Source organism: Triturus cristatus, chromosome 4_2 (assembly GCF_964204655.1).
Source record: "Triturus cristatus chromosome 4_2, aTriCri1.1, whole genome shotgun sequence".
Classification (NCBI taxonomy): Eukaryota; Metazoa; Chordata; class Amphibia; order Caudata; family Salamandridae; genus Triturus; species Triturus cristatus.
The window spans coordinates 391330913-391352154 of record NC_140586.1 but is presented as its reverse complement, the minus strand read 5'-3'; positions in this window follow the sequence as shown (position 1 = coordinate 391352154).

Sequence of the window (21242 nt, the reverse complement as noted above, 5' to 3'; positions counted from 1 at the left end):
CAAATTTTCCCACTTTCAGGGCAAATTTCCATGCAGATTGGTCAAACGATGCCAAAGTTATAACCAAGTAAAAAGATGTTTTTCCTTTGTAAACTAGGTCTTAACTATAACTACCTACTGGGTTATATAAATATATATATATATATATATATATATATATATATATATATATATTTATATATATATACACACATTTATATATATATGTATATGTATATATATATATATATATATATATTCACTGAAAAAACCATGGGTTTCACACACGTTATAGTTAGAAATTAGCATTTAAAAAACCTTGCAAATTCACTGAAAAAACCATAGGTTTCACACATGTTATAGTTAGGAATTAGCATTTAAAAAACCTTGCAAATTCAGTGAAAAAACCATAGGTTTCACACACGTTATAGTTAGGAATTAGCATTTAAAAAACCTTGCAAATTCAGTGAAAAAACCATAGGTTTCACACACGTTATAGTTAGCTGGACATTTCACTCGTAAAAAACCAATGAAATTTCCCCGTTATAGTTAGTTAAGCTAACTATAACTCGCGCGCCCGCAATGCACTGCTGATGACGTCACATATTACATCACTCATGACATGGTCAGTGACATCACTCATGACATCACTGATGACATCTCAAATGACATCACTGATGACATCACTGATGACATCATTCATGTGATAGAGTGGCATTTTTTTGAAAATGCTAATTCCTAACTATAACGTGTGTGAAACCTATGGTTTTTTCACTGAATTTGCAAGGTTTTTTAAATGCTAATTCCTAACTATAACATGTGTGAAACCTATGGTTTTTTCAGTGAATTTGCAAGGTTTTTTAAATGCTAATTTCTAACTATAACGTGTGTGAAACCCATGGTTTTTTCAGTGAATTTGTATGGTTTTTTAAATGCTAATTCTTAGCTATAACATATGTGATTCCCATATTTTTTTTTATTGATTTTTTATGATTTTTTTATTATAAATTCTTATACTAAATGTGTTTTTTTTTAAAAAAAAAAACAAGTTTTTTTTTAACTTTTTATTCTCTTAAAACACTATGTTTTTTTTCTAAAAAATCTGCAATATTTCAAGTTTTCTCTTTTTTTATTTTACCAAACAGGTAAGATATATTAGTATAACTTTGAAAATATTTTTTTTTTTTAGTGCGCGTACGGTAAGCGTACGGTAAGCGTACGGTTTACGCAATGTCCGTAATTTATCTACTCTGTTTGCGTATAGTTACGCAATTTGCGTAGCCGCGCGTACTGCGCGTGGGGCGCGTAGGCGTGTACGCTACACGCGCACGTTACGCGGAAGTGTTGGAGAGTGACTGTTACGCGCATGCGCGCGAGCGCGTGTCTTTTTTACGCGCATGCGTACTTTTGCCGTAAGCGCACCGTGAGCGCACCGTAAGCGTAACGTACGCGCACGGTGGGTCATGTGATCATGAAACACAACTTTTGATTGGTTGAAACTACTTTCAGTTCTAGAACTCTCCTACACCACACCCATTCCCCTCATTTCTGCTTGTGATCCCTTAGGAGAAGGAGCTGGGTTGTCTTTGTGATACGATGGCAGAACAGCAGAGCTCTTCTGAGAGTGAGGCTAGCAGCACTACCTTGAGGCAGAGAAGGAGGAAAGAAAAGACCTCTTTCATATGGGAGTATTTTACTTTTCCAGAGGGCAAGAAAAAGGTAAATGCACCCTTAGTGACTTGTAAGCTGTGTGGCCGTGTACTTTCAAGAGGGAATCCCAACAAGAAGTATTCCTTCGGGAATCACACCATGTTGAGACACCTTAAAGATGTACACAGAAGGACACATGCTCGACATACTGAAGGTAACCCTTCAGTAAGTCAACCAAGCACATCCACAGCAGCTCAGCCTGGTCCATCATCTGCAGGGCCGAGTCCATCTTCGGCAGGTCAGGTGAGCCCTTCATCTGTGGTGGGAGCATCTCCTTTTTCTTCTCCTCTGGAAACAAACCATCGGTTTGTGAGGGTTGAAATACGGTGCGCCACTTGTCATGATCTAATTTGACATAGGGAGACCAGTGTTTCCTTAGTGAACAATAAAATAGATCAGCACATTTGTCGTACCGACTAATATTCTCATTCTTTCTTTCCTCTGTCCCTGCATTAACACAACGGTTCTTGTAAGAGCCAACCTTACCTTTCAACTATTTTTTATATATGTTTTTAAAACTTTTTTTTGATTTTTTTTTTACCGTACGCGTACGGTACGCGTAATTTTTTTTTTTTTTTTTAAAAAACACTAAAAATCAATTATCACATTACAAGGTCCTTGAGAGACTACAATGAAAAACTGAAAATGTGATTGTGGAGAAGTGGAAAAAAGGGACCATGACATTTTTGACTTCCCATACCCACTCAAAAAAATATTTATTAATTTAAATTTAATTTTAATTGCTTTAAAAATGGTTCTAGTTTTTGAAAATTTTCTATCTCAATCTGAAAAAAAAGAAAAAAGTATTAATATTTAATAAAACATTTTATAATACAGTACACATATTTACATATTTTTCAAAAAAAAAATTTGCCTTTTTTTTGCTGTTTTCAGAATATATTGCATTTCACTATAAATTGTGAAAGCAATTGCATTCATCATTTAACAGCGGGCAAACAAAAAATTAACAATCTCAAAGATTGTTTTAAAAAAGCCCACAATCTCTTTTTGCATAAACATAACTTTATAGAAATGCATAATATTCTTAAAAAATATCATCTAATATCAATACTTATTTCTTTAAAATACCGTCAGACATTTTTGTTTCAGAAGTATAATCACAAAAATATATCTCAAATAACTCCACAATACATCTGGTTCCATTTCTGAGACCAGCAACATGTGTAACCTGGGTGACTGACTACACTCCAGCAAGGGCAACCAGCCTTAGTGATGCTGAATGTATTTGCATTACTGACTGCAACCTCAAACCCCAGTCGGTTGTGAATACTATGCATGATTCCACATGATATGCAGCTGGCTGTGTGCTAAGAGTCTGCTTCTGCATATAAAAATAGCTCCCCCTTTACATCTAATGCAACTGTGAAATCACCAGAGCAATACGCAATAAATCTCTGCCTGTAATTCCTCTTTGCACACAGAGTCATGTTTTCATATTAGTCAGAAAACGAAATTTCTTTGCCAATTTGAAAGCACACTTACTACTCTTTTTTTTGGCAAGTGATAAACACTTTTACAGACTTACACATTATGAATCCACTTTTCAGATTCTGATAAAAGCACATGTCCAAACTGCTTTTTTCAGACCAGCACCATGTGTAACCTGGGTGACTGAGTACACTCCAGCAAGGGCAACCAGCCTTAGTGATGCTGAATGTATTTGCATTACTGACTGAAACCTCAAACCCCACTCGGTTGTGAATACTGTGCATGATTCCACAGGATAAGCAGCTGGGTGTGTGCTAAGAGTCTGCTTCTACACAAAAAAATTGGCTCACCCTTTCCATCTAATGCAAATGTGAAATCTCCAGAGCAATACGCAATAAATCTCTGCCTGTAATTCCTATTTGCACACAGAGTCATGTTTTCACATTAGTCACAAAACGAAATTTCTTTGCCATTTTGAAAGCACACTTACTTTTCTTTTTTTTGGCAAGTGATAAACACTTTTACAGACTGACACATTTTGAATCCACTTTTCAGATTCTTAAAAAAGCACATGTCCAAACTGCTTTTTCAGACCAGCACCATGTGTAACCTTGGTGACTGACTACACTCCAGCAAGGGCAACCAGCCTTAGTGATGCTGAATGTATTTGCATTACTGACTGAAACCTCAAACCCCACTCGGTTGTGAATACTGTGCATGATTCCACAGGATAAGCAGCTGGGTGTGTGCTAAGAGTCTGCTTCTGCACAAAAAAATGGCTCCCCCTTTCCATCTAATGCAACTGTGAAATCACCAGAGCAATACGCAATAAATCTCTGCCTGTAATTCCTCTTTGCACACAGAGTCATGTTTTCACATTAGTCACAAAACGAAATTTCTTTGCCAATTTGAAAGCACACTTACTAGTCTTTTTTTTGGCAAGTGATAAGTACTTTTACAGACTGACACATTTTGAATCCACTTTTCAGATTCTTAAAAAAGCACATGTCCAAACTGCTTTTTCAGACCAGCACCATATGTAACCTGGGTGACTCACTACACTCCAGCAAGGGCAACCAGCCTTAGTGATGCTGAATGTATTTGCATTACTGACTAAAACCTCAAACCCCACTCGGTTGTGAATACTGTGCATGATTCCACAGGATAAGCAGCTGGGTGTGTGCTAAGAGTCTGCTTCTGCACAAAAAAATGGCTCCCCCTTTCCATCTAATGTAACTGTGAAATCACCAGAGCAATACGCAATAAATCTCTGCCTGTAATTCCTCTTTGCACACAGTGTCATGTTTTCATATTAGTCACAAAACGAAATTTCTTTGCCAATTTGAAAGCACACTTACTACTCTTTTTTTTGGCAAGTGATAAACACTTTTACAGACTGACACATTTTGAATCCACTTTTTAGATTCTTAAAAAAGCACATGTCCAAACTGCTTTTTCAGACCAGCACCATGTGTAACCTGGGTGACTGACTACACTCCAGCAAGGGCAACCAGCCTTAGTGATGCTGTATGTATTTGCATTACTGACTGAAACCTCAAACCCCACTCGGTTGTGAATACTGTGCATGATACCAGAGGATAAGCAGCTGGGTGTGTGCTAAGAGTCTGCTTCTACACAAAAAAAATGGCTCACCCTTTCCATCTAATGCAACTGTGAAATCACCAGAGCAATACGCAATAAATCTCTGCCTGTAATTCCTCTTTGCACACAGAGTCATGTTTTCATATTAGTCACAAAACGAAATTTCTTTGCCAATTTGAAAGCACACTTACTACTCTTTTTTTTGGCAAGTGATAAACACTTTTACAGACTGACACATTTTGAATCCACTTTTCAGATTCATAAAAAAGCACATGTCCAAACTGCTTTTTCAGACCAGCACCATGTGTAACCTGGGTGACTGACTACACTCCAGCAAGGGCAACCAGCCTTACTGATGCTGTATGTATTTGCATGACTGACTGAAACCTCAAACCCCACTCGGTTGTGAATACTGTGCATGATTCCAGAGGATAAGCAGCTGGGTGTGTGCTAAGAGTCTGCTTCTACACAAAAAAAATGGCTCCCCCTTTCCATCTAATGCAACTGTGAAATCACCAGAGCAATACGCAATAAATCTCTGCCTGTAATTCCTCTTTGCACCCAGAGTCATGTTTTCACATTAGTCACAAAACGAAATTTCTTTGCCAATTTGAAAGCACACTTACTTTTCTTTTTTTTGGCAAGTGATAAACACTTTTACAGACTGACACATCTTGAATCCACTTTTCAGATTCTGAAAACAGCACATGTCCAAACTGCTTTTTCAAACCAGCACCATTTGTAACCTGGGTGACTGCCTACACTCCAGCAAGGGCAACCAGCCTTACTGATGCTGTATGTATTTGCATTACTGAGTGCAATCTGAAACCCTTAAAGTACTCCTTATTTTTACCAGTACACCTTAATTTATCGTGGAAACATAGTCCATATTATTTTACATGTTCCTCACATTTAAATTTCTCACAAAACAGAAAATGATAAACACAACTTCAACAAAAGGAATTCCATTTCTATTATTCATTTCTTAATTTACCATATACATCCCCTCTCAAACTCTAAACTCACCTTTAAAATTAGTTAGTTGTGAAAGAAATGTGGCACTCAAACAGCAGATTATCAGAGCCAGGATCTCTGTTCTTTACACCTCTCTCCTCTCAGCAGAACCAGATAATGGCAAACTTTCCCTTTCTTTTTCCACACATATACATGTTAATTTCAAATCTCAGTGCTTCCCCCTTTTTTTCAAATGTAATCACACATTTCTATTGGTTGAAAACCCAACCCTTTTCCAAAAGTTCCCTTCCCCTAACTTGACTTCTGCCTAGTACCCTTCCCCCAACTTGACTTCTGCCTGCTACCATAGCAACAGCTCATGGAACACTGCTGTGTGGAGTTAGGTCAGAAGTTCACCAAACAATGTTTCAATTCCACAGAGCAAGAGTGCTTGACTTTTCAAACCTAACAGCAAATCCATAGTACTGTTCTTTGGTAACACATTTTTCTGTACCAATACAAAACATGCTTCTATTAATTTACACATACAGCCTAGTTTTTATTCTAGAATGGTATGAAACAGCCAATCAGTTCTTTTTTTTATAAAAAAAATATGTATGCCTCCATTTCCAAACTGTCTTTCATTTCGTTTTACCATTCTACTGAATTTCACCTCCTGAGTGCATCCATTTCTCCTTTGAAGATGTTCACAGTGTGGATTGTAGGGCACAGCTATGTCTTCTGGAGTGAAAAGTATGCAGAGAAAACAGATATGGTGAGAGACCTTGCTTTGCCAAATGTAGACATTAAATGGATTGGTCAGAGAGGGTTAAAGTGGCACCAATTGATGCCATTGGTGAAATCCTTCATGCAAATCCAACACCCTGACCTCATAATAGTGCACTGTGGTGGCAATGACCTAGGCACTTTGACTGGGGTAGGTCTGTAAATGCTTATGAAGGACACCTTTGCACAACTGTTTTCACTTTTCCCTAAAACTGCCTTTGTGTTTTCTAACATATGCCAAAGGCAAAAATGGAACTGGTCCAATCATTTTTGTCCGCAGATTGACAAAGCAAGAAAGCACGTCAACAAATCTGTTTCTGCTTTCCTCCGTGACTATGGTATGGGTTCCATTTACCACAACAACTTGCGTTACGACATGCAAGACATTTATAGAGGAGATGGTGTACACTTCACTGATGAAGGGAACAGAGTCTTCCTCTTGAACCTTAGACTCTGCATCGGTACTTACTTGTAGGTACCAATAAAAAATCACTTCATAAACACAACGGCTCTTTTTAGAGCCTCCTAATATCTAAACACTTAAATCTGCATTTCATTTATTTTTTTTTATTTCTTTTACCGTACGCGTACGGTGAGCTTACCGTACACGTACCCCGCGATTTTTTTTAAAATCAATAAATGTTTTCTTTGTACTTTTCTGTCCTTCTTTGACCCCCTTACAAATGTTAGGGGGTCTGTAACTCTCTTCCTTGCCCCCTTTTCAAGATATCACCCTTTTTTACCGGAGTGAAATACACAAAATGGCGGCCGCCGCTTCCTGGTTTCGACCGATTCGAATGTTTACTAAGATCTAACAGCCAATCAGAATTGCGCTCGCGCACGCCACCGTACGCGTACGGTAAGTGCACCGTAAGCGCACCGTAAGCTGGCTCAGATATATATATTGATTTAAAGGCTATTTTCTCTGAATCTACTGAACAGATTTACACCAAACCTACAAAAGGCACTTCCTTGACCTGAGGACTACCTCTCTGCCAAATTTCAAGTAATTCTGTTCAGCCGTTCGGGCTGTAGCTGTGTCTAAAGGTCCTATGGAAAAATGCATGGGAAAAACGCGTTTTGGGACCCCCCTTTTATCTCAGCCCCCGCTTGACGAATCCCCCCGAGACTTTCAGGGTAGGAGCGGAGCGTAGCGCCCCACCTATTTTGAAAAATTCGCGAGGATTCGTCGACCGGCGCAAAAGTTATTCCAAATAGAATGTTGCGGATTTCCTATGGAAACGTGGTCCTAACTATAACTACCTACTGGCGACCGCCAGTAGGTAATATATATATATATATATATGTATATGTATATTATCTACTGGCGGTCGCCAGTAGATAGTTAGAGTTACAACCTAGTTTCCATAGGAATTCTCAAAATTCTATTTTGAATAACTTTGGCGCCGGTTGACGAAACCTCGCGAAATTTTCAAAACAAATGGGGCGCTCCGTTCAGCTCCTACCCTGAAAGTCTCGGGGTGATTTGTCAAGCGGGGGCCGAGAAAAAGGGGGGTCCCAAAACGCGTTTTCCCCATGCATTTTTCCATAGGACCTTTAGTCGCAGCTACAGCCCGAACGGCTGAACAGAATTACGTGAAATTTGGCAGAGAGACAGCCATAAGGTCAAGGAAGTGCCTTTTGCAGGTCTGGTGTAAATCTGTTCAGTATTTCCTGAGAAAATAGCATTTAAAAGCATATCAATATCTATAGGCGCGCACCGTGCGCGCACTGTGTGCGCACCCTTCCGTGCGCGAGCGCAATTCTGATTGGTTGTTAGATGTCGGTAAACATTCGAATCGGTCGAAACCAGGAAGTGTCGGCCGCCATTTTGTCTCTCGCAGTCTGAGGGGGTGAAAAAAAAAGTTGGAGAACGTGAAAAGGGGGCAGAGTGGACAGTTCCTGACCCCCTAGCCTTGGTCAGGGGGTCACAGAAGCACCCCCAAGAGAGAAAAAAACAATTTCTTTTTTTTTATCGCGAAGCGCACCGAGTGCCCACAGTGCGCGCACGGTGAAAAACCTGAAAAACAAAAAAAATGAATAAATACATAACTTAGCATTTAAAAAACCGTACAAATTCACTGAAAAACAATAGGTTTCACGCACGTTATAGTTACGAATTAGCATTTAAAAAACCTTGCAAATTCACTTAAAAAACCATAGGTTTCACACATGTTATAGTTAGCTGGACATTTCACTCGTAAAAAACCAATGAAATTACCCCATTATAGTTAGTGCAGGCAACTATAACTCACGCGACCGCAATCCTCTGCTGATGACGTCAGATATTACATCACTGATGACATATGTGTCTTTATGAAACATAAATATTTGTAAGATATGTATAGCTAAAGATTAATGGAAGAAGACATGGGTAAATAAGTGTCTAAATACAGTGATGTAATATCTGACGTCATCAGCAGAGGATTGCGGTCGCATGAGTTATAGTTGCCTGCACTAACTATAACGGGGGAATTTCATTGTTTTTTTACTAGTGAAATGTCCAGCTAACTATAACATGTGTGAAACCTATGGTTTTTTAAGAGAATCTATATATTACCTACTGGCGGTCGCCAGTAGGTAGTTATAGTTAGGACCCCTTTTCCATAGGAAAACCTCAACATTCTATTTTGAATAACTTTGGCGCCGGTCGATGAATCCTCGCGAATTTCTCAAAATAGGTGGGGCGCTACGCTCCGCTCCTACCCTGAAAGCCTCGGGGGGATTCGTCAAGCGGGGGCTGAGATAAAAGGGGGGTCCCAAAACGCGTTTTTCCCATGCATTTTTCCATAGGACCTTTAGAACGAGCTACAGCCCGAACGGCTGAACAGAATTACTAGAAATTTGGCAGAGAGGTAGTCCCTAGGTCAAGGAAGTGCCTTTTGTAGGTTTGGTGTAAATCTGTTCAGTAGATTCTGAGAAAATAGCCTTTAAATCAATATATATATCTGAGCCCGCTTACGGTACGCTTACCGTACGCTTACCGTAAGCGTACGGTGGCGTGCGCGAGCGCGATTCTGATTGGCTCTTAGATCTTAGTAAACATTCGAATCGGCCGAAACCAGGAAGCGGCGGCCGCCATTTTGTCTCTCGCACTGAGTGTTGTTTATCAAACAAGATGGCCAAAAACATGTTACGGGGCTGTTTTGACAACTCCCTCCCACATAGTCATGTTGAGGGAGTCCCCAAACATCCCCCAAGAGCAAAAACGTTTTTTTTTTTTTTCGGCAATTTCGCCGAGTACGCTTACCGTACGCTTACCGTAAGCGTACGGTAAAAAAAAAAAATTAAAAAAAACACTATCCACACTTACCCCACCCCCTGTGCTTTTGGTGGCCGTAGGCCACCAAATGTACAGGGCTTATTAATAGGTAAAAAAAACTAAATTTTGGCAACATGAAATTATAAAATCGAAATAAAAAAAACACTATCCACATTGACCCCACCCCCTGTGCTTTTGGTGGCCGAAGGCCACCAAATGTACAGGGCTTATTAAAGTTGATAAAAACCGTGCACGGAACGAACTGCGTTAAGTGGGCGCGCACGCCTCGAATGGCGTAAAGTAACTTAGCATTTAAAAAACCGTACAAATTCACTGAAAAAACCATAGGTTTCACACACGTTATAGTTAGGAATTAGCATTTAAAAAACCTTGCAAATTCACTGAAAAAACCATAGGTTTCACACATGTTATAGTTAGCGGAAATTTTACTGATAAAAAACCAGTGAAATTGCCCCGTTATAGTTAGTGCTGGCAACTATAACTCCCGCGACCGCAATCTTCTGCTGATGACATATGTGTCTTTATGAAAAAAAAATATTTGTAATATATGTATAGCTAAAAATGTATGGAAGAAGACATGGGCAAATAAGTGTCTAAATACAGTATTAGCATCAGCAGAGGATTGCGGTCGCGTGAGTTATAGTTGCCAGCACTAACTATAACGGGGCAATTTCACTGGTTTTTTATCAGTAAAATTTCCGCTAACTATAACATGTGTGAAACCTATGGTTTTTTCAGTGAATATATATATATATATATATATATATATATATATATATATATACATATATATATATATATATATACATATATATATACATATATATATATATATATGTATTCCAGAAGACTCCTGACGAGAGGAGCGCCTCAGCCTCTCGGGTCGGGCCCATATGGATGCCTCAGACATCTCAGCATATCTCAAAAGAAAACACGTGCTGTTAGGTAATGTGAGAAGGGCCACACCAACGTGCTGCATCAATTCTTTATTGCGAGGCCAAAACAAGCATAACGTGTTTCAACTCAACATGAGTCTTTGTCAAATGCAAATGTTAATCAGCCGGATTCGTTTTAAATATGGTTATCAACATAGAAAAGGAACAGTTCCCTTAAAGCAGCAGTACATCTTTAGAGTCGGAGTTTTATTTGGCGTTTTATTTAGTGATGTTAAGTCTTTTTTCATTCATTTGCATATTTAGTTCATCACAAGATGTAATGTTTCTGTAATTTCATTCAAACCATCACTATTGATGTAAAGTTCATATATTGTAGTCATTTCGTACCACTATAACCATCATGCTCCATTCCTGCAGCTTCACATTTTTTAATCATTGAATGCCTGTTTCTTAACACTGTGTGTAGAGTTCCTCAATTTTACTTAAACGGAAAGTTCCATGCTTATGCTGCATTTCAGGGTCACAGTGCAAAATCACAGCCAATGTCACTTAAAGTTCTTAGCACTTTTCTATGTTGATAACCATGTTTAAAAGTCAAACGAATCCAGCTGATTAACATTTGCATTTGACAAAGATTCATGTTGAGTTGAAACGCGTTAATCTTGTTTTGGCCTCATAATAAAGGATTGATGCAGCACGTTGGTGTGGCCCTTCTCACATTACCTAACAGTACGTGTTTTCTTTTGGTATATATATATATATATATGTATGTATGTGTATATATATATATATATATATATATATATTCAATGAAAAAACCAAAGGTTTCACACATGTTATAGTTAGCTGGACATTTCACTCATAAAAAAACAATGAAATTCCCCCGTTATAGTTAGTTCAGCTAACTATAACTCGCGCGCCCGCAATGCACTACTGATGACGTCACATATTACATCACTCATGACATGGTCACTGACATCACTGATGACATCACTGATGACATCTCAAATGACATCACTGATGACATCACTGATGACATCATCCAGTGATTGTGTGTCTTTCTGAAAATTAAATATGTTTTATATTTATGTATATCTCAAGGTCAATGGAAGAATAAATGGGTATATAAGTGTCTAAATGGATGCTTTTTTAAAAAAAAAAATTTGTGTAACTGACTAATTAAGTGTATCATAGTGAATACATGGCTTACTGAGTAATCTTTAAATATGAAATTATCTGTATCAGTTTCTTACTTTGTGTATAAGTGGCTGCATGGGTTGGTGAGTAGCTACATGAGTGTCTATATAGGTTATTAGTTGGTTTTTTATCAGTATGAGTGTCTGAGTTTCTGTATGGTTCGGTGGGGGGTATTACTTAGTGCATAGGTGCATGAATGAGTGACTCACTGTTTGTATGTGTTGAATACAGCATGTGTGCAGGACTGTATGGGTGGATGAGTGTGTGCATGGGTGTGTTAGTGAGTGAATGACTGTCTCTATAGTGTCTTTATGAGTAACTACATATGTTTTAAACTAGTATATGTGACTATTGGTGTATATAAGTGAGTATATGTGAGAGTGAGAGATTGGAAGAGTTCCTGTATGAATAAGTATGTATTTCTATAAGTTATTGTTTAAAAGAGTAAGTATATGTAAGTTTCTGTAGAAGTAAGTGTGGTGGTGTGTGTATAACTGTATATGCAAGTAAATGGATGTTTGATTCTTTATTAGCATGAGTGACTATGTGTGTGAGTAACTCTATGGATGAGTGGCGTTGTGTAACAGGATGTATAGGTCTATGAATACATATGATGAGTGAGTACATGTATGAGTGACTGTAGAGGACTGTTGGTGAATGACTGTATGTGTATGTGGTTCTTAGAACTACTGAATAGGTTGTTGTAACTGATATTGATATGTTCATTATTTTGAACATTTTAGTTTCTATTTTTGAATGTGTGTTTCAATGGTTAAATTAGGGGAAGAGGAGGTCTGCCACTCTATCACAAGGATGATGTCATCAGTGATGTCATCAGTGATGTCATTTGAGATGTCATCAGTGATAGTGATGTCATGAGTGATGTCAGTGACCATGTCATGAGTGATGTAATATGTGACGTCATCAGTAGTGCATTGCGGGCGCGCGAGTTATAGTTAGCTGAACTAACTATAACGGGGGAATTTCATTGGTTTTTTACGAGTCAAATGTCCAGCTAACTATAACATGTGTGAAACCTTTGGTTTTTTCATTAAATTTCTAAGGTTTTTTAAATGCTAATTCCTAACTATAACGTGTGTGAAACCCATGGTTTTTTCAGTGAATTTGCAAGGTTTTTTAAATGCTAATTCCTAACTATAACGTGAGTGAAACCCATGGTTTTTTCAGTGAATTTGCAAGGTTTTTTAAATGCAAATTTTTTTTTTTTTTTCTTTTTTTTTTACATATTTATATTTTAATTTTCTATCCTTTTTTAAAGACTACGGTTAAATTTAAAAAATTCTACAATATGTTTTTTTTAACCATTTTTATAAAATAAACAGGTAAGATTTATTAGTATAACATTTTTTATTTTTTCCTTTTTTTTTTAAATTTTTTTTTTAACGTGCGCGTACGGTAAGCGCACGTCTTGCGTTAATTACGTTAGATTTCTACGCTGTTTGCGTTCATTTACGCAATTTGCGTAGACGCACGTCACGCGCGCACAGCACGTAACGCGTACGTTACGCGGAAGTGAAGGGGCGTGCCTGTTTTGCGCATGCGCGCGTGCGAGTGTCTTTTCTACGCGCATGCGTACTTTTGCCGTAAGCGCTCCGTAAGCGCACCGTAAGCGTAACGTACGCGCACGGTAGATCATGTGATCAAGAAACAAGACTTTTGATTGGTTTTTACAACTTTCAGTTCTAGAACTCTCCTACACCACACCCATTCCCCTCATTTCTGCTTGTGATCCCTTAGGAGAAGGAGCTGGGTTGTCTTTGTGATACGATGGCAGAACAGCAGAACTCTTCTGAGAGTGAGGCTAGCAGCACTACCTTGAGGCAGAGAAGGAGGAAACAAAAGACCTCTTTCATATGGGAGTATTTTACTTTTCCAGAGGGCAAGAAAAAGGTAAATGCACCCTTAGTGACTTGTAAGCTGTGTAAGCGTGTACTTTCAAGAGGGAATCCCAACAAGAAGTATTCCTTCGGGAATCACACCATGTTGAGACACCTTAAGGATGTACACGGAAGGACACATGCTCGACATACTGAAGGTAACCCTTCAGTAAGTCAACCAAGCACATCCACAGCAGCTCAGCCTGGACCATCATCTGCAGGGCCGAGTCCATCTTCGGCAGGTCAGGTGAGCCCTTCATCTGTGGGGGGAGCATCTCCTTTTTCTCGTCCTCTGGAAATTAACCCTCGGTTTCTGAGGGTTGAAATACGGTGCGCCACTTGTCATGATCTAATTTGTCATAGGGAGACCAGTATTTCCCTAGTGAACAATAAAATAGATCAGCACATTTGTCGTACCGACTAATATTCCCATTCTTTCTTTCCTCTGTCCCTGCATGAACACAACGGCTCTTTTAAGAGCCAACCTTACCTTTCAACTTTTTTTTATATATTTTTTAAAACTTTTTTTTGATTTGTTTTTTACCGTACCCGTACGGTACGCGTAATTATTATTTTTTTTAAAAAAAAACACTAAAAATCAATTATCACATTACAAGGTCCTTGAGAGACTACAATGAAAAACTGAAAATGTGATTGTGGAGAAGTGGAAAAAAGGGACCATGAAATTTTTGACTTACCATACCCACTCAAAAAAATATTTATTCATTTAAATTGTTTTTTAATTGCTTTAAAAATGTTTCTAGTTTTCGAAAATGTTCTATCTCAATCTGAAAAAAAAGAAAAAAGTATTAATATTTAATAAAACATTTTATAATACAGTACACATATTTACATATTTTTCAAAAAAAATGTTTGCCTTTTTTTTGCTGTTTTCAGAATATATTGCATTTCACTATAAATTGTGAAAGCAATTGCATTCATCATTTAACAGCGGGCAAACAAAAAATTAACAATCTCAAAGATTGTTTTAAAAAAGCCCACAATCTCTTTTTGCATAAACATAACTTTATAGTAATGCATAATATTCTTAAAAAATATCATCTAATATCAATACTTATTTCTTTAAAATACCGTCTGACATTTTTGTTTCAGAAGTATAATCACAAAAATATATCTCAAATAACTCCACAATACATCTGGTTCCATTTCCTTTAGGCCAAATAGTAATTTTAAAATTCTTTTTTGATTAAATTTCCAATGGTAATCCAATAAAAATCTAAAGTTTAAATTGTACAGATCTCACCGATTGTCTGTAACATTTTGGTTTCCGAAAGATTAATTAATAATTAAATAAGTCCACAATAGAATTGTTTACCTTTCCGCATGGCCAAATAGTAATTTTAAAAATCTTTTTTGAATAAATTTCCAATGGCAATCCAATAACATTCCAAAATTTAAATTGTGCAGATGTTACCGATTTTTTCAAAATTCTTGGTTTTCCAACATTTCATTAAAAATTGAAAAAGTCCACATTACAATTGGTTACCTTTCCATTAGGCCAAATGATAATTTGTAAAATCATTTTTTTTGAAAATTCCAATGGTAATCCAATAAAATGGTAAAATTGTTTTGTACAGATGTTGCCAAATCTCTCTAAAATTTAGGTTTCAGGAAGATTAGATAGGAATTTGCTAAATCAAAAGGCAAACGTTGCTTAAAAATCAATTGGGAATCATTACACAGTGTCCAGCCTTTTTCACATTTAAGATAAACTGTGTAATGACCAGAAGTTACAGTAGGTCCATCATGGAAAATTATTGCAACTGTTACAAAAGTTTTTCCTGAAATTGATAATTGCTGTCCTGTAAACTTCTTTATTAAAGTATCTAATTTTGAACCATCAGCTTTACAGCGTTGCATCATTAAAATTACATACTGTCCGTATTCCTTTAAAATTAACGTTGAAAACATGTCAGATTGACACTCACTGCATTCCATGCTATGATTAGCATCTTTAACTAATTTAGCAAAAGTGACTGTTTTACTTTCTGGCAATGTTAAATAAATAAACCTTTCAGAATCAACATTAGAGCCACATATATTATAACAGTTTTCACAACTATGTTCCCATTTATAGGAGAGACCAAATAAATTTTCAATGGGAACCCCTTCTTCTTCCAGTACCTGAAGAAAAAACATCAAGAATTCCTGTGCGTCTTGCTGTACATTTTGAGAAAACTGTGTTCGTCCTGAACATACATCTAAAAGTTTTCTAATTTCAGTAGCACTTTCTATTTGAGTTTTATCATTACTCAGCTTTTGAAAAAGAAGACTCAACTCAGAACAGAATCTTTTTCCCTGATTTACTATTATCTGCTCTTGCACACTTTCCAGATAAAATGCAACATTCAGCACTACATTAGCGTAGCAGTTGACACCAGAGCTATTTTCAAAATGACATCCTACAACCTGTTCTTCATTTTCCTTTTTCTTTTTGCTTGCAATTACATCACTCCTCTTTTTTTTCCTCCTCTCTACATCTTCATTACAGATATTCTCATTTCTCCTTTTACGAGAAACTACACGTTTCTCCAACACAGGATACTGACCTAAATGAGGAGCATAGCTTCTTCTTAATCTATTATACTCCTTTACACAATTTGTATCAGCACTAACTTTTGAGTCATCAAAGTCTATCATGAATAAACCTGATAATGTTTTCACTCGTGACAAAGCAACATATGCCATACCTTCTTTGAACACAGTTGAACCAATGTTCACAAATGCACAATCTACAGTCAATCCTTGAGACTTGTGAATAGTTACAGCATATGCTAGAGAAAACGGAAACTGCTTCCTACGTACATATAAGTCTTTCACAAGCATGAAACGAACTGAACAACGACAAATGTCTTTAACTTCTTCTATCTGATCAAATTTTATTTTTAAACATTCAATTCCATCTTTTTTCTGATAATTAATAAAACCCACAACTCTTCCCATAGCTCCATTAACTAAACCTTTTTCAACATCCAAATTTCTCCTTAAAAATACTCTACAGTTCATGCAAACATATAGATTTTTTTCTAATCCAGCTGTTTTGGAAATGTTCTTCTCTAGTGAATCCAATTTATTTTTCAGTGTGCCTGTTAATGTGACAGTAATTCTTCCATCCTCAATTTTGTCCACTGCTTCCAATTTCCTGATATCTTCCTTTTCCAATTTCAAAAGCTCCTCATTGAATATTGAGCATTCACGTAGAGTTGGCATTAAGCAGATGACACTTTTCTTTTCTGCAATGTTCTTGTATATCTTCTCTGCAACTATTTCTTCCTGTGGAAATAAATTATGTAGCAGCCGACTCTGTAATGCTTTCGTGCCAGCTTCAGTGAGTAGTCCAATTCTGATATCTTTCAGAATACTTCCATATTCTTCATCGTTTGCTTGCCTCATATTAGTAGTAAGTTCCTTGTACTCAAAGAAGGACCAAATATTTGCATTACCGATGCTTCCCAATAACTTCGTGTCTTCATGTGTCACAGTATTAAACACTGGTTGTCCTTTAACTGGAGTAAGTTGCAAAAGATCTCCAAAAACTATGACGTGTTTTCCTCCAAATAACACGTCATAGTCTGTCTTCAGAATTTGCTGCATTCTTAAATGCACAAAGGCAAGCATTAAGTTTGATACCATGCTTACCTCATCAATAATGAGAACTTGCATCTTCTTCAATACTCTTGAAACTTCCAAGCATGCTTCTCCAGTTAGCTTGTTGTATTGTATTTTGTTCTCATGCTCCACTGGTAACATTAGCAAACGATGTAACGTAATTCCTTTTATGTTATATGCTGCTAACCCAGTTGGAGCAGTAACCACACAAGACAAAGTAGAATCCGTTTTTTGCTGTAGGTAGCTTCTGAGGACTTTTATAAGGAAACTTTTTCCAGTTCCAGCTTGTCCGCTTACATACATCCTGATTGGATGAAATGATGTGCATGAGCACTCTTTTTTTTCATGTAGAAATCCGTGATCAATTTTGTTTCTGATCTCTTCATAAATTTGTTGCTGCTCTTCGTTCAGTTGTCTTTCCAAATTTTGTAAGTCTATAAATTCTTCTTGAGCTTGATTCATAGCCGTTTCCACTTCATTCATGGCTATTGATGCTTCATTTTCAACGATTGGTTGTCCTAGGGGATCTTGACTGAGTGTTCCTGAACTTTGGCTGTCCTGAGAACTGTCTCTAGCTATTTCTGCTGCAATTGTAGTTTCCTGTTCAATTTCTTCATTTAACATTTGCAGATAAGTTGAGAATGTACTGCATTGTGTGCTGTCTTTGCAAGCATTAAAAGAATCTTCATAGCTTTGAAATTCTCCCAGTAGTTCATCCTCTGTACGCCATGGTTTAAACAGCTGTAAAAGAGCCAAGTAGTAAAATTCCTTTTTGTCAGTACTGTCGCAACTCAGCTTCCTGTGATTTATCAAACTTCCTTTTGTTTGCTTCACCAAACATCCTTCCTCACCAATGACTTTATATTTTCCATTGTTGATGTCTTCTGCGGCTTTCCGTGAATAAATGTAGTTCTGCAGCACTTCATAGAGACACATGTTCTCCAGATGATGACTTCTCTTGGGATAATATGTGTCCAACATGTTTGATTTCAAAATATCTGTACTTTCTGGGTCATTCTCGGCCAAATATTCAATTTCTCCAACAGATTTCAGTACCCGATTTCTCATTTTTGCAAGGCCTAAACTTGCCCAAATTATTCTTCTTGATTTCGAGTAGAGACTTGCAGAAGATAACCTATCTGAACATTCGTAGGATCCAATTTCTCGATGCGATAACATCTTCAAACTGAAACTGTACAGCTTCTTACTGACAGTTTTCTCGTGAGAAATCTCTTCCCACATTTCCTTCAATTCTGTTTTTTCTGATTTCGTAATGTAAGACGTTACATATCGAGCAACAGCAATGGAATTGTCAGCTACATACTGTATATCCATGTTAGCATTCCAAATGGATAAAATGACTGGGTTGTAGTCATTTATATTTTTTGATTCTTCTTTTCTTTTAAGGTTGTAGGTATTCTTAGGTGATTTTCTTGTGATAGTATGTCTCACAGATGACATAAAACTGTTTACTCTTCCATTTGAAAGAACAGGTCTAGGAAATCCAAATCGACATTTAGTGTAGTATTTATCTTTGCTCTTGTATTTCCGTCGACAGTATTTTCCACACCGATGACTTTGGAAACGTAAAACTTGCTCCTTTAACTTTTTCTCTTCTGTGCTTTTTGGTATAGCACATGTTGCATATTCTTCAATGTAAGATAACACTGCTTCATCAGCATCTGTTCCAAACTTTGGGGCATCCTTGATCCACAACAGCATATGAATATGAGGAGCACCTCTTGCCTGGTACTCTTTTCTCCAAAAGAAATCCACTACTTCTCCTAGAGGTGGATTTTTTTTATTGCAGATGAAGGACATCATAGCCTCAAATCTATGATTGAAATATCTGCAAACATTAACCGGATCCAATGAGCACAGTTCTCCTGCTGTCTTGTATTCGATGTTTTTAATGTTTGAATTTGCCTCTCGTAGAAAATCCAGTAAATCATCCCAAGCGTACTCAGCACAGCTTAGGGTAACGAACCATGTTGGTGTTCCTAAATTCCGTAACATGCATTTTAATTCACCATGGCGTCTGTACCAATATTCATTTGTCCCACGCTGACAAGCCATCAGATTGATCAGTTGTGTTTCCAAATGATCATCTCGGTGCTGCACTTTCTCCATAAAATCCTTAGCAGACACATTTTGTAAATGTACTCCACTTTTTAAAATGTGATTTACTGCATAAGACAGTGCAGACAAGTCGCTTTCAAATAAAAGATGGAACAAATAAGGAATACTTTGTCGAAATCTGGGATCTTCAGCATATAGTCTTGTAGTCCGATACTCAGAAGCTGGAATCTGTTCCGGACGTTCATCGTATCGTCCTCCTTTTCCTTTAGGAAACAGCTGGGGAAAACATCGAGCTTCCAAGCTCTCCTCCCATACACTCACGGGAGTTCCTTTTGCTTTCTTCATCTGAAACAGATCAATATTGTCTCCCATAACTTCTTTTGAATGAAGAGGATGTATGCTAAAATGTTCATAAATTTCTTCTTCCTTTCACTTGTCCACTTTTTCAATTTGTCCAGTTGGTGTTTCTGTGTCTTCTTGTAAATCTTCTTCTTCTTCTTCTTCTTCTTCTATATAAATTGATTCATACCATTTGTTATTCCTTTTCAAATACAAATTTGCTCTTTGTACTTTCCGTACATCTACCAGCTCCTGCCAAATCTTCTTATTCTTTGTAGGTACACCATTAACCAGAATAATTAATGGTTCAGTTTCCAAAGTATCCGCATCAATAGTTTCCATATTTTTTTTAAATCCAAGGGCAAATACACCACTCTACCTTTTAAACCTCTCAGTAAATCTGAAGGAGGTAATTTACCAGTTTTGGGCTCCATACGTACTATGGTCTGGAACGGATGAACACATTGAATGAGTATAGACTCATATGTATTTAATTCAGAAAGTTCAGCAGGAATAGCATCCAATTCTAAATAATTATGTACAGCTCTGGTCGGCATTCTATTTTCCTCTAACTTGTTGTAACAGTATTTACAAATACGCTGATCTTCACCCAATTCAAAACAATTTTCAAGAAATATATATGTGGCAAAATCCTTCCACTTATAATTATCTTCATTTTCACTCTTTCTGTAGAGATCAACATTTCTAGTTTGTTTTCTATAATGAGTTCTGCGGCAACAAATACAAGTAATATTTGGTCTTTCATTAGAGATTATTGCAAATTTTGTTATGTGATCATTAAATGTCTTACTTACAGAGGGTTCTACATTCTCTTCCACTTTTTCCTCATTTACTGTGTCCTTTTCTGCACTGTTTTGTTCAGGACCAAAGTAACAAAACTGAATTTCATCAACAACCTTCTCTACATCTGATACCGATCCACGGAACAGAGCCCTATTCAATTCATCTAACTTTATTGCTGGACTTTTAGCAAAATACAACCGTCTCACAAACTTTCTCATTTCAGTATGATGAACAGCCAGCATCCTAAAATGATGGAAAACACTATAACACACTTTTCTAGATAGACAAGCCAGAGAATGACCCTGCAAACCAGTATTCTCTCTCACTCTGCATGGATCTAGACTTTGAAGCACCTTAATCTTCTGTTTTACACTTTTTTTACTATATTCTCTTAGAAACTCACGAAATTTATCAATAGATTCCTGACGCACAGTGCAAATACTACTACAATTCCAAGTGTACACTGGGGCTTTAGGACGTCTCCCCATAGCCTCATCCGCCATCACTTGTACCTCATCTCTTGGAACCATTATCTCCTTCTCCATTATGCAACCATTTTTCACTTCGTAAGCACGACCTCTGGTGTCAACTGCATGCAGCAAACTATTACTTTGAAAATAGCTCTCTTCATTAAAA